The sequence below is a fragment of the Sciurus carolinensis genome, unplaced genomic scaffold (assembly GCF_902686445.1).
Source record: "Sciurus carolinensis unplaced genomic scaffold, mSciCar1.2, whole genome shotgun sequence".
Classification (NCBI taxonomy): domain Eukaryota; kingdom Metazoa; phylum Chordata; class Mammalia; order Rodentia; family Sciuridae; genus Sciurus; species Sciurus carolinensis.
In genome coordinates, this window is record NW_025920140.1 from 884393 (window position 1) to 894929 (window position 10537).

The window sequence follows — 10537 nt, forward strand, 5'->3', positions numbered from 1 at the left end:
TTATGAGCAACTGACTTAAAATATATAATATGCAAATATTTCTTAAAAAAATGCCTTATTGTCACTAGATCTGTACATGTAAAATGAAGTGTCATTTTATTTCAAATGAAACATTGATACACAGAATATAAAACCATTGCCATTAAACACTACATTGTCAACTAAAATGGAACCAAGTCATTCTTAGAGTCCACTGTTCTATGACTGTTCAGTTTGCACAGAAATAATTTCTGATCTGACACACACATTCAATAGCAGAACAGCTTCAGCTAACTGCAGACACCAAGAGAAGATACTAAAGACCTTGGTCACTTCAACCACACCAGTGAACGATGCACACCTCAATATTAACCATTCATCTACTGCCAAGCAGTGGCCATGACATGGTCCAACACAGCCTGCAAGACAGCCTTTCTCATTCCTCCTGACAATGTCTATGAAAATATAAAATTCTTAAAATAATCTTTGTCGCTAAGGTTTTTACTTTGCACAGTGGAATCCTGTGTAAAGCACAGGACAGGCAAATGAGTTAACAGGCTGGACACTATATATTTTTTTAATTATTAGTTGTAGATGGACATGATACCTTTATTTTAATTATTCATTTATTTATATGTGGTGCTGAGAATTGAACCCAGTGCCTCACACATGCTAGGCAAGTGCTCTACCACTGTGCCACAACCCCAGCCCCTGGACACTATTTTTTTAACCAACTGACAACACATTACAAGAAATGCCAGAGAAGGAGTTTAGAACATACATAGTCAAACTGACCTGTGAAGTAAATTATAGAATAAGGTGTGAAATCAAAGTAAAATACAGGAAATGAAAGATCACCTCAATAAAGAATTAGAAATTGTGAAATTTCAAGCACAAATCCTTGCAATGAAGAAATCAATAAACCAAATTAAAAATTTAATAGAAAGCATCACCAACAGCCTAGACCATTTGGAAGTTGGAATCTGAGACAAATAAGACCAAATACATACCCTAAAAATGAAGTCAACCACCCAGAGAAGATGGAAAAAACCATGAACAGAATTTCCAAGAAATATGGAAAAAAATACCAAATTTAATATTTATCAGAATAAATATCAGAATATTTATCATGGAGATAAAAACCTAAGGCATGAACAGTCTTTTCAATGACATAATAGATAATTTCCCAAATCTAAAGAATGATATGGGATATCAAATAGAAGAGACTTACAGAACCATAAGTGTACACAATTACAAAACATCCACACTTACACAAATTATGAGAATAACTGGCATATGGAATAATGATAGAACTTTAAAATCTGTGAGAGAAACAAATCAAATTACATGTAGGGGAAAGCCAATTTGGATTTCAGCAGATTTTTCAACCCAGTCACTCAAAGACACTCACAGACTGAAGATGAAGGTTTGGGGAAAAAACATAACTTATATGGCCTTCATAAACAAGTTGGGGTTTCCATCCACATATCCAACCTAGTGGACTTCAAGCCAAATTTAGAAGGAATAAAGAAGGACATTTCATACTGCTTAAGGGAATCATACATCAAGAAGACATATTAATCCTAAATATATATTCCCCCAAAATGGAGCATCTACATACAAACTTTTCTCAACTTCAAGAATCAAGTAGAATACAAAACAGTAATACTCACTTACTTTAATACAACTTTCTTTCCTCTGGATAGATCCTCCAAACAAAACTAAGCAAATAAACCATAGAATTAAATAATACAATCAATAATTTGGACTTAATAGACATATATAGAACTTTTCATTCATCATCGAGCAAATACACAATCTTCTCAGCAGCACATGGATTCTTTTCTAAAACAGACCATATGTTACAAAACAAAGCAACAATTATCCAATACAAAAAATAGAAATACTACCCTGCATTCTATCAGATCATTACAGAATGAAACTAGAAATCAATAATAAAACAAAAATAAAAGCTACTCCAACAACTGGAGTCTAAATAACAAATGGACTGTAATAGAAATTAAGGAGAAACTTTAAAATGTACTTAGAGGTAAGTGACCACACCTGTAAAACATAACAAAATGTCTGGAACACTATGAAGGCAGACCTAAAAGTAGAGATCACTGCATTGAGCTCATTCATTAAAAGAATTAAAGGTCAACAAATAAATGACCTAACTTTACATCTCAAATCGCTAGAAAAAGAAGAAAAAATTAACACCAAATGTAGTAGAAGACAGGAAGTAATTAAAACCAGAGCAGAAATCAATGAAATTGAAAGAAAAGAAGCCATTGAAAAGATTGAGAAAATTAGAAGTTGGTTGTTTGAGAAGATAAATAGATAAACCTTTAGCTACACATTGAAATGAAAGAGAAAACCCAAATTACTAACATTCATCGTGTAAAGGGTTTACCATAATGGACACTACTGAAGTACAGAAGAAAATAAAATTATTTTGAAATTGTATACTTCAATGAAATAGAAAGTCATGAATACCATGACAAATTTTTAGAGACAAATAAACTACCCAAACTGATTCAAGAGGACATGCACAATGTAAACAGATCAATAAAAACAATAAAATTGAAGATGCTATCAAAAGTGTACCAACCAAGAGAAGCCATGTCCCAGCGATGAATGATGAATTTTCAGCTGAGTTCTGCAATGCCTTCAAAGAAGAATTAACACCAATACTCCTCAAATTATACCATTAAATAGAAAAGAACTCTTCCTAACTTATTCTATGAGTATTGTGTTGATACAAAAAAAAAAAGACAAAGACACATGAAGGAATGAAAACTTCAGATCAATATCCCTGATGAACCAGACCCAAAAAAATTTTTAAAAAATTCTCTCAAATCACATACAAAAACACATTAAAAAATCATGCTCCACAATCCACAGAAATGCAATGTTATTTCAATATATGGAAATCAATATATGAAATAATCACATCAATAGAGTTAAAGATGAGAATCATATGGTCATCTCGATAGATGGAGAAAATAATTTGACAGAATGCAGATCCATTCATGTTTAAAACACTAGAGTACAAGTGATAGTAGGGACATAGTTCAACATTGTGAAAGTCTTCTATGCTAAGCTGAAGGAAAACATCATTCTGAATAGGGAAAAAATGAAGCCTTCCCCATAAAAACTCAAGAGGACACAAACACCCTCTTTCACTTCTTTTTGACATAGTCCTTGAAATTCCTGCCAGAGCAGTTGGACAGATGATAGAAATTAAAGGCTTATGAATAGGAAAATAATAATTTAGCATATCATTATTTCCCAAAGACAAAATTCTACATATAAAAGACCCAAAATCTCCATCAGAAAATTTCTACACCTAATAAAGAAATTCAGAAAAATAGCAGGGTATAAATCAATACCATAAATCAAATGCATTTCTATAAATCAGTGATGAATCAACTGAAGGAGAAATTATTAAAACTAGTCCATTCACAATAACTGCAAAAAAAGGGGAATCAACCTAATTAAAGAGGGGATAGACCTCTACAATGGAAACCATAGAATCCTAAATAAAAAAAATGGAGAAAAATCCTTAGAAGATGGAAAGATCTCCCATGCTCTTGAAAAGGCAGAATTAATATTGTGAAACTAATCATACTACCAAGACTGTTACAGATTTAATGCTATTCCTACTAAAATACCAATGATATTTTTCACAGAACTAGAAAAAGCAATCGTGAATTTATTTGCCAAACAAGAGACCCAGAATAGCCACAGTGATAAATACCAAGAAGTTTAAAGCAGAAGGGATCACAATGCAGACCTAGAGAGTAATGGTAACAAAAATGGCATGGCATTGGCACCAAAATAGACATGTAGTACAATGGTACAGAAGACACAGTGACAAACCCAAATTAATAGGGTTTTCTCATACTAAATTAAGGCACCAAAAACATACACTAAAAAAAAAAAAAGATAGCCTATTAAACAAATGGTGCTGGGAAAAATGGAAATTCATATGTAGCAAATGAAATCAAAACTCTCTCTCTAACCCTGTGGAAAAATCAACTCAAAGTTGAATAAAGATGTAGGCACTAAAACAGAGACCCTGCAAATAAGAGAAGAAAAAGTAGGAACAAATCTCCATGTAGTCAGCTTAGAAAATGACCTCTTTAACAAGTCTCCAAAAGCACAAGAGTAGACTCAAGAGACCATAATACGAATGGACTCAAAATAAAAATCTCAGCAATGGAAACAATCTGTCAATCTGTAACATGAAGAGAGTGCCTACAGAATGGAAGAAAATCTTTACCATACACACCTTAGATAAAGTGATAATCTACAGGATATATAAAGAACTCAAAAAACTTAATATCAAAAATAACCCAATCAGGGCTGTGGATATAGCTCAATTGGTAGAGTGCTTGCCTTGCAAGCACAAGGCACTGGGTTCAATCCCCAGCACCACAAAAAAAAAAAAAAAAAGCCCATGCAATAAATGGGATAATGAACTGAACCAACACTTCACAGAAGAAAAAATGCAAATTATCAACTAAGGTGAAAAATTGCTCATCATCTCTAGAAATTAGAGATATGCAGCTCATAACTACTTAAATATTTTATCCCACTCATATTACAATGAGAATTTTTAAAAAATAAAACAAAAAATATGTTTTGGTGATGTATGGAAAAAGGTACACTCATACATTGCTGCTTGGTGTACAAATTTATTTAACCATTCTGGAAATTTTATTGAGAATTCTCAAAAAACTCAAAATGAAACCACCATTTGACCCAGTTATCCCACTCCTTGGTATAAACACAAAGGATTTAAAACCAGCATACTATAGTGACTCAGCCACATCATTGTTTATAGCAGCTCAGTTCACAATAACTAAACCAGGGAATGAACCTAGATGTCCTTCAACATATACATGGATAAAGAAAATGTAGTATATGCAGACAATGGAATGTTATTTAGACTTAAAGTCAAAGGAAATTATGGCATTTTCTAGTAAGTGCATGGATCTAGAGCATACCACAACAAGTGAAATGAGTCAAACCCAAAAAACTAAAGGTCAAATAATTTTATCTGGCAAGTAAATGCTGATCCATAATGAAAGGTAGGTGGAATGAAATGTCCTTGGATTGTGCAGAAAGTAGTGAGAGGAATGAATCAGTGTAAGGAGGGGAATGACAGTAAATTGATCTGGACATCATTACCCTGAATATATGTGTGATTACACTACCTTTGTGTCTGCAACACTTGCAACCTGTGAAAGGAGAATTTGTACTCCTTTTGTGTACACTTTTTCTGAATGCATTGTACTGTCACATATAACTAATTGGAAACAATTAAAAATAATTTTTGACATATAAATATTTGTCACATTCATTTTATTTGTAGGACTTCTTTTCAGTATGATTTCTCTGCCAGTGAGAAATGTATACATTTCCATTAAAAGCTTTCTCATATTCTTTGCATTTGTAGGGCTTCTCTTTGGTATGATTTACCTGGTGGTTAATTAGTCATTTTTTTATTAAAAGTTTTGCCACAATCTGACTATTCCTAAACCTTCTCACCAGTATGAATTCCCTGATGTCCAATACATTTTGATTCTACATTAAAAGCTTTGCCACATTCTTTCCATTTGTATGCCTTCTCTCCAGTATGATTTCTCTGGTGTTGAGTAAGGCGTGTTCTTCAGTACAAAGCTTTGCCACATTCTTTCCATTTGTAGGGTTTCTCTCCAATATGAATTCTCTGGTGGTGACTAAGGTCTGATTTTTTAAGGGCTTTGTTGCATGCTGTACATTTGTAAGGCCTCTCTCTGGTATGAATTATTTGATGGAAAATAAGTTATGAATTTATATTAAAAGCTTTGCCACATTCTTTACATTGGTAGGTCTTCTCTCCAGTATGAATTCTCTGGTGGCAAAAGAGTTATGATTTGTTATTAAAAGCTTGTTGCATGTTGTACATTTGAAGGGTTTCTTTCCTGTATGAGTTCTCTGGTGTTGAGTAAAGTGTGATCTTTGACAGAAAGTTTTGCCACATTCTTTACAGTGTTAGGACTTCTCCCCAGTATGAATTCTCTGGTGTTGAGTAAGGAATGATCTTTGAGAGAAAGCTTTGCCACATTCTTTACATTGGTATGCCTTCTCTCCAGTATGAATTCTCTGGTGGCAAATAAGGAATAATTTGTCATTAAAATCTTTGTTGCATATTGTGGACTGGGGAGATAACTCAGTAGGTAGAATGCTTGCCTTGCAAGCACAAAGCCCTGGGTTCGATTCCCAGCACCGCAAATAGAAAATAAAATAAAATAAAATAAAGCTTTTGTGCATATTGTATATTTGAAGGGCTTCTCTCCAGTATGAATTCACTGGTGGCAAATGAGGTACAATTTGTCATTAAAAACTTTGTTGCATGTTGTACATTTGAAAGGGCTTCTCTCCTGTATGAGTTCTCTGGTGTTGAATAAGGTGCAATCTTTGACAGAAAGTTTTGACACATTCTTTACATTGGTAGGGCTTCTCTCCAGTATGAATTCTCTGGTGCTGAGTAAGGTATGCTTTGAGAGAAAGCTTTGCCACATTCTTTACATTGGTATGCCTTCTCTCCAGTGTGAATTCTCTGGTTTTGAGTAAGGCATGTTCTTCGAGAGAAAGCTTTGCCACATTCCTTACATTGGTAGGGCTTCTCTCCAGTATGAATTCTCTGATGGTGAGTAAGGTTCGATTTGAGATTAAAAGCTTTGTTGCATGTTGTACATTTGAAGAGCTTCTCTCCAGTATGAATTCTATGGTGGCAAATGAGGTACGATTTGTCATTAAAAGCTTTGTTGCATGTTGTACATTTGAAGGGCTTCTCTCCTGTATGAGTTCTCTGATGTTGAGTAAGGTGTGATCTTTGACAGAAACTTTTGACACATTCTTTACATTGATAGGGCTTCTCTCAAGTATGAATTTTCTGGTGCTGAGTAAGGTATGATCTTTGAGAAAAAGCTTTGCCACATTCGTTACATTGGTATGCCTTCTCTCCAGTATGAATTCTCTGGTGTCGAGTAAGGCATGTTTTTTGAGAGAAAGCTTTGCCACATTCCTTACATTGGTAGGGTTTCTCCAGTATGAATTCTCTGATGGTGAGTAAGTATCAATTTGAGATTAAAAGCTTTGTTGCATGTTGTGCATTTGAAGGGCTTCTCTCCTGTATGAGTTCTCTGATGTTGAGTAAGGTGCGATCTTTGACAAAAAGTTTTGACACATTCTTTACATTGGTAGGGCTTCTCTCCAGTATGAATTCTCTGGTGCTGAGTAAGGTATGATCTTTGAGAGAAAGCTTTGCCACATTCTTTACATTGGTATGCCTTCTCTCCAGTATGAATTCTCTGGTGTTGAGTAAGGCATGTTCTTCGAGAGAAAGCTTTGCCACATTCCTTACATTGGTAGGGTTTCTCTCCAGTATGAATTCTCTGATGGCGAGTAAGTTTCGATTTGAGATTAAAAGCTTTGTTGCATGTTGTACATTTGAAGGGCTTCTCTCCTGTAAGAGTTCTCTGGTGTTGAGTAAGGTGTGCTCCTTCACAGAAAGTTTTGTCACATTCTTTACATTGGTAGGGCTTCTCTCCAGTATGAATTTTCTGCTGTTGAATGAGGCATGGTTTTTGATCATTTAATTTCTGATGTTCACTCTCACTTAAAGTTCTCCATATTGTCCTGTCAAGGTCACAATTTGTAAATTTTTCATTAATTATTTTTTGAAATACATGTCTTTTCCCATGGTCTGGTGAAAATTCTTCGGTATTATGAGAAGTCATTGCTGAAATAAATGAAAGTTTAAAAAAATTACTTAGTAGACTGGGGTGAATATATTTTGTATATATAACAGGAAATTATAGCAGAGTTAGCAATGTCAGGACATCAGCAGTGTAGCAGATTAGTAATCCAAGAACATCATTACTTCAGAAACATGTTACATAAAAATGTACAGTCACAAATCTGTTGTAAAAATTACACAAATTTTTGTAGAGAGCACAATATCCAAGATGATGATATTTCTACAGAGAGCAATATAGTATAGAGAAGGAATGTATCTTACTTTTATTAACTAAAGTATTTCCTCCTTTCTTATATAGCATTGTGCAAATAGGAAAAAAAATCTATAAGCTGCCTTCACTCTCAGTAGAATAAGGGAAATATAAAACATACACCAAAGTTTCTGGCTTCTTTGAAGATTGTCACATATCTGAATCATGAGGTCATTCTACTTTTATTTGTTTTTTTATATGTGGTTCTTGGGATTAAGCCAAAGGGTGCTATAAAACTGAACTCCACTACAAGTCCTTTAAAAATTGTTTGAGACATGTTGTTTCTAAGTTCTGTGACCTGTCTCAAACTTGAAATCCTTTCAAATGTCCCTCCAATTTGCTGGGATTCCAAGCATGTAGCTCGAAAACTTTACTATTTTTTCTTGATTTCAAAACTATCACATTGTTTTCACAAATGTCTCTATAATCTACTGTTGACTGTTTTTTCAATGTACAAAACAATTAAAAATAGTACCACACATAAAAAAGGAAATGAGGAATTAATCAAAGTAATAAACCCAAACATTACAAATTGAACATTAGTGAGTTATGAATTGTCCAAAGATTACTAAATAATCTTTTAAAGGAAGTTTAGTGAGCTAAATTCAGAGAAAAATTGTTAATATAAATAAGCAGCATTCCTTTATGTGAAGAATTCCTTAAGGGAATGTGTCTGAAAGAGGTAGGCATGGTGTACAAATCTGTAGTCCTAGTCACATTGGGGAGGCTGAGCAAGGAGAACCATGAGTTCAAAGCCAGTCTTAGCAACTTAGTGAGATCCTGTGAAAAATGAAAAACCTACAGAATATATATAAAGGGAAGTGGGAATAAAATATATAAAGGAAAATGTGAAAGGAATCAAAGCATGCCACTATGAAATGCAGTGAACCACACATTAAACCATTAAGCAAATTAGCAAAAAAAAAAAATATATATATATATATATATGAAATATAGAATACAACTTACACAGTAGGAGTAGTGAGTTCTTCACTTTTAAAATTGTATTAGATTATTAATGCATTATTATAAAGCAAATCAAAACAACTTAACTAGCAAAATTAAATCTAAAAGAAGTAGCTGCCAAGTCAGTAGCAAGAAATGGAGCATGACCTACACTTAGGAACCTTCTGTGGCTCTCCAGTTCCAGGTTGCTGGGTAAGGTGGGGGAATCAGGAAAAGGGTGCAGCCTCTGCCCTGCAAACCTCCAGAATGACTGCTGTCACTGCTCACTGGTTGACCTAGGCTGTGAAAGACTGGGAGACCTCTCTGCATGACCTGAGTGTGGCATTTATCTTTCCAACCCCAGACCCAGGATTCCTTGGTTGTCAAGTCTCCTGGCCCAATCATGTTCAAAGTTGCACTTAGAATAGCACCATTGGAAGGTGTTTCAAGAAGAATGGTGGCCAATCAAAAGTGCCAATTCCAGCAGGTGGGTGAATGAAGGACAGAAAGTTTGTCCAATCAGCACAGACAAGGGCCCTCATTGTCCACTCTGTGCAGGCTCTATTAGATGACACCTTGTCCTGAGAAGGCAAACAAAAGTCTATTCATCCCAGAAGGTGAGCAAAGCTGTGGAACATGATGGGTGAAACAGTGAGCACTTTGCACAGTTGGTGTTTGTTCTACCAAAGAGAGACCTGCAGGGTAACAAACAATTTGACCAATTAGAAATGCCCAACATCCTTCAGGAAGAATTACTGGGCATTTGTAGAAGATCTGTGTATATATTATGAAGCAGATGCTCTCAACTTGCCCCCCCAAACATTTAAAACTTTTGCTACATCTGTACATTCTAAATTTTAAACAGGTTGCTGATATATGTTACAGTAATAATATAATGTTACATAAATTCCCATTTTTTTGTGTTTTTTTTTTTTTTTGCGGTGCTGGGGATTGAACCCAGGGCCTTGTGCTTTCAAGGCAAGCACTCTACCAACTGAGCTATATCCCCAGCCCCCATTTCTTTTAAAAAGTCAGAAATGTCTTCTGGAAGTGACAATGAAATGGAGTTGTTAGACCACCTCTAGAAATGACATTGTCCTTGTTTATTCAGGTGGTTAGAGGACATTGAGAAGACTTTGACCTTGAGAAGGGAGGGTCCTGGGCCAGACTGGTTATGTGTAAATTACATTTTTCATATTATAATCATTGCTTGGTGTATGCATTTTACTCCTCATTCCTGTATATATAGTTGGACAATGCTAAGTATTTTTTTAGATTAATTGACTTTTTAGATATTGTAATGTTCAAAGTAGAAGTGGGAAAATATAACACATTTTGTAAATTCCTTTTTTTTGAACACTTCTAGGAAATGTTTTGTGGAGGACAATTGTCAAAGCACCTATTGAGTAATAAGCATTTTATGCTGGTTCTCTAAAGCATCATGCCAGTGTGCTTACAATGAGGCAAAAGTAACCACTGATCCAAAGTCTGTGGGTTTTGTTTTACTTCGATCTGTACATAGTGTATATAAAGAACAAACAAGTTGTAAT

The 10537-nt window shown here is 34.6% G+C and overlaps 1 non-coding gene across 1 annotated transcript; it reads right to left on the bottom strand.

The window, feature by feature from the left end:
* Window positions 1-9923: 9923 nt before the first annotated feature.
* Trnas-uga (transfer RNA serine (anticodon UGA)) lies at window positions 9924-9997 on the bottom strand. Its single transcript has one exon. It is a non-coding gene; the product is annotated as a tRNA-Ser (tRNA).
* Window positions 9998-10537: the final 540 nt, after the last annotated feature.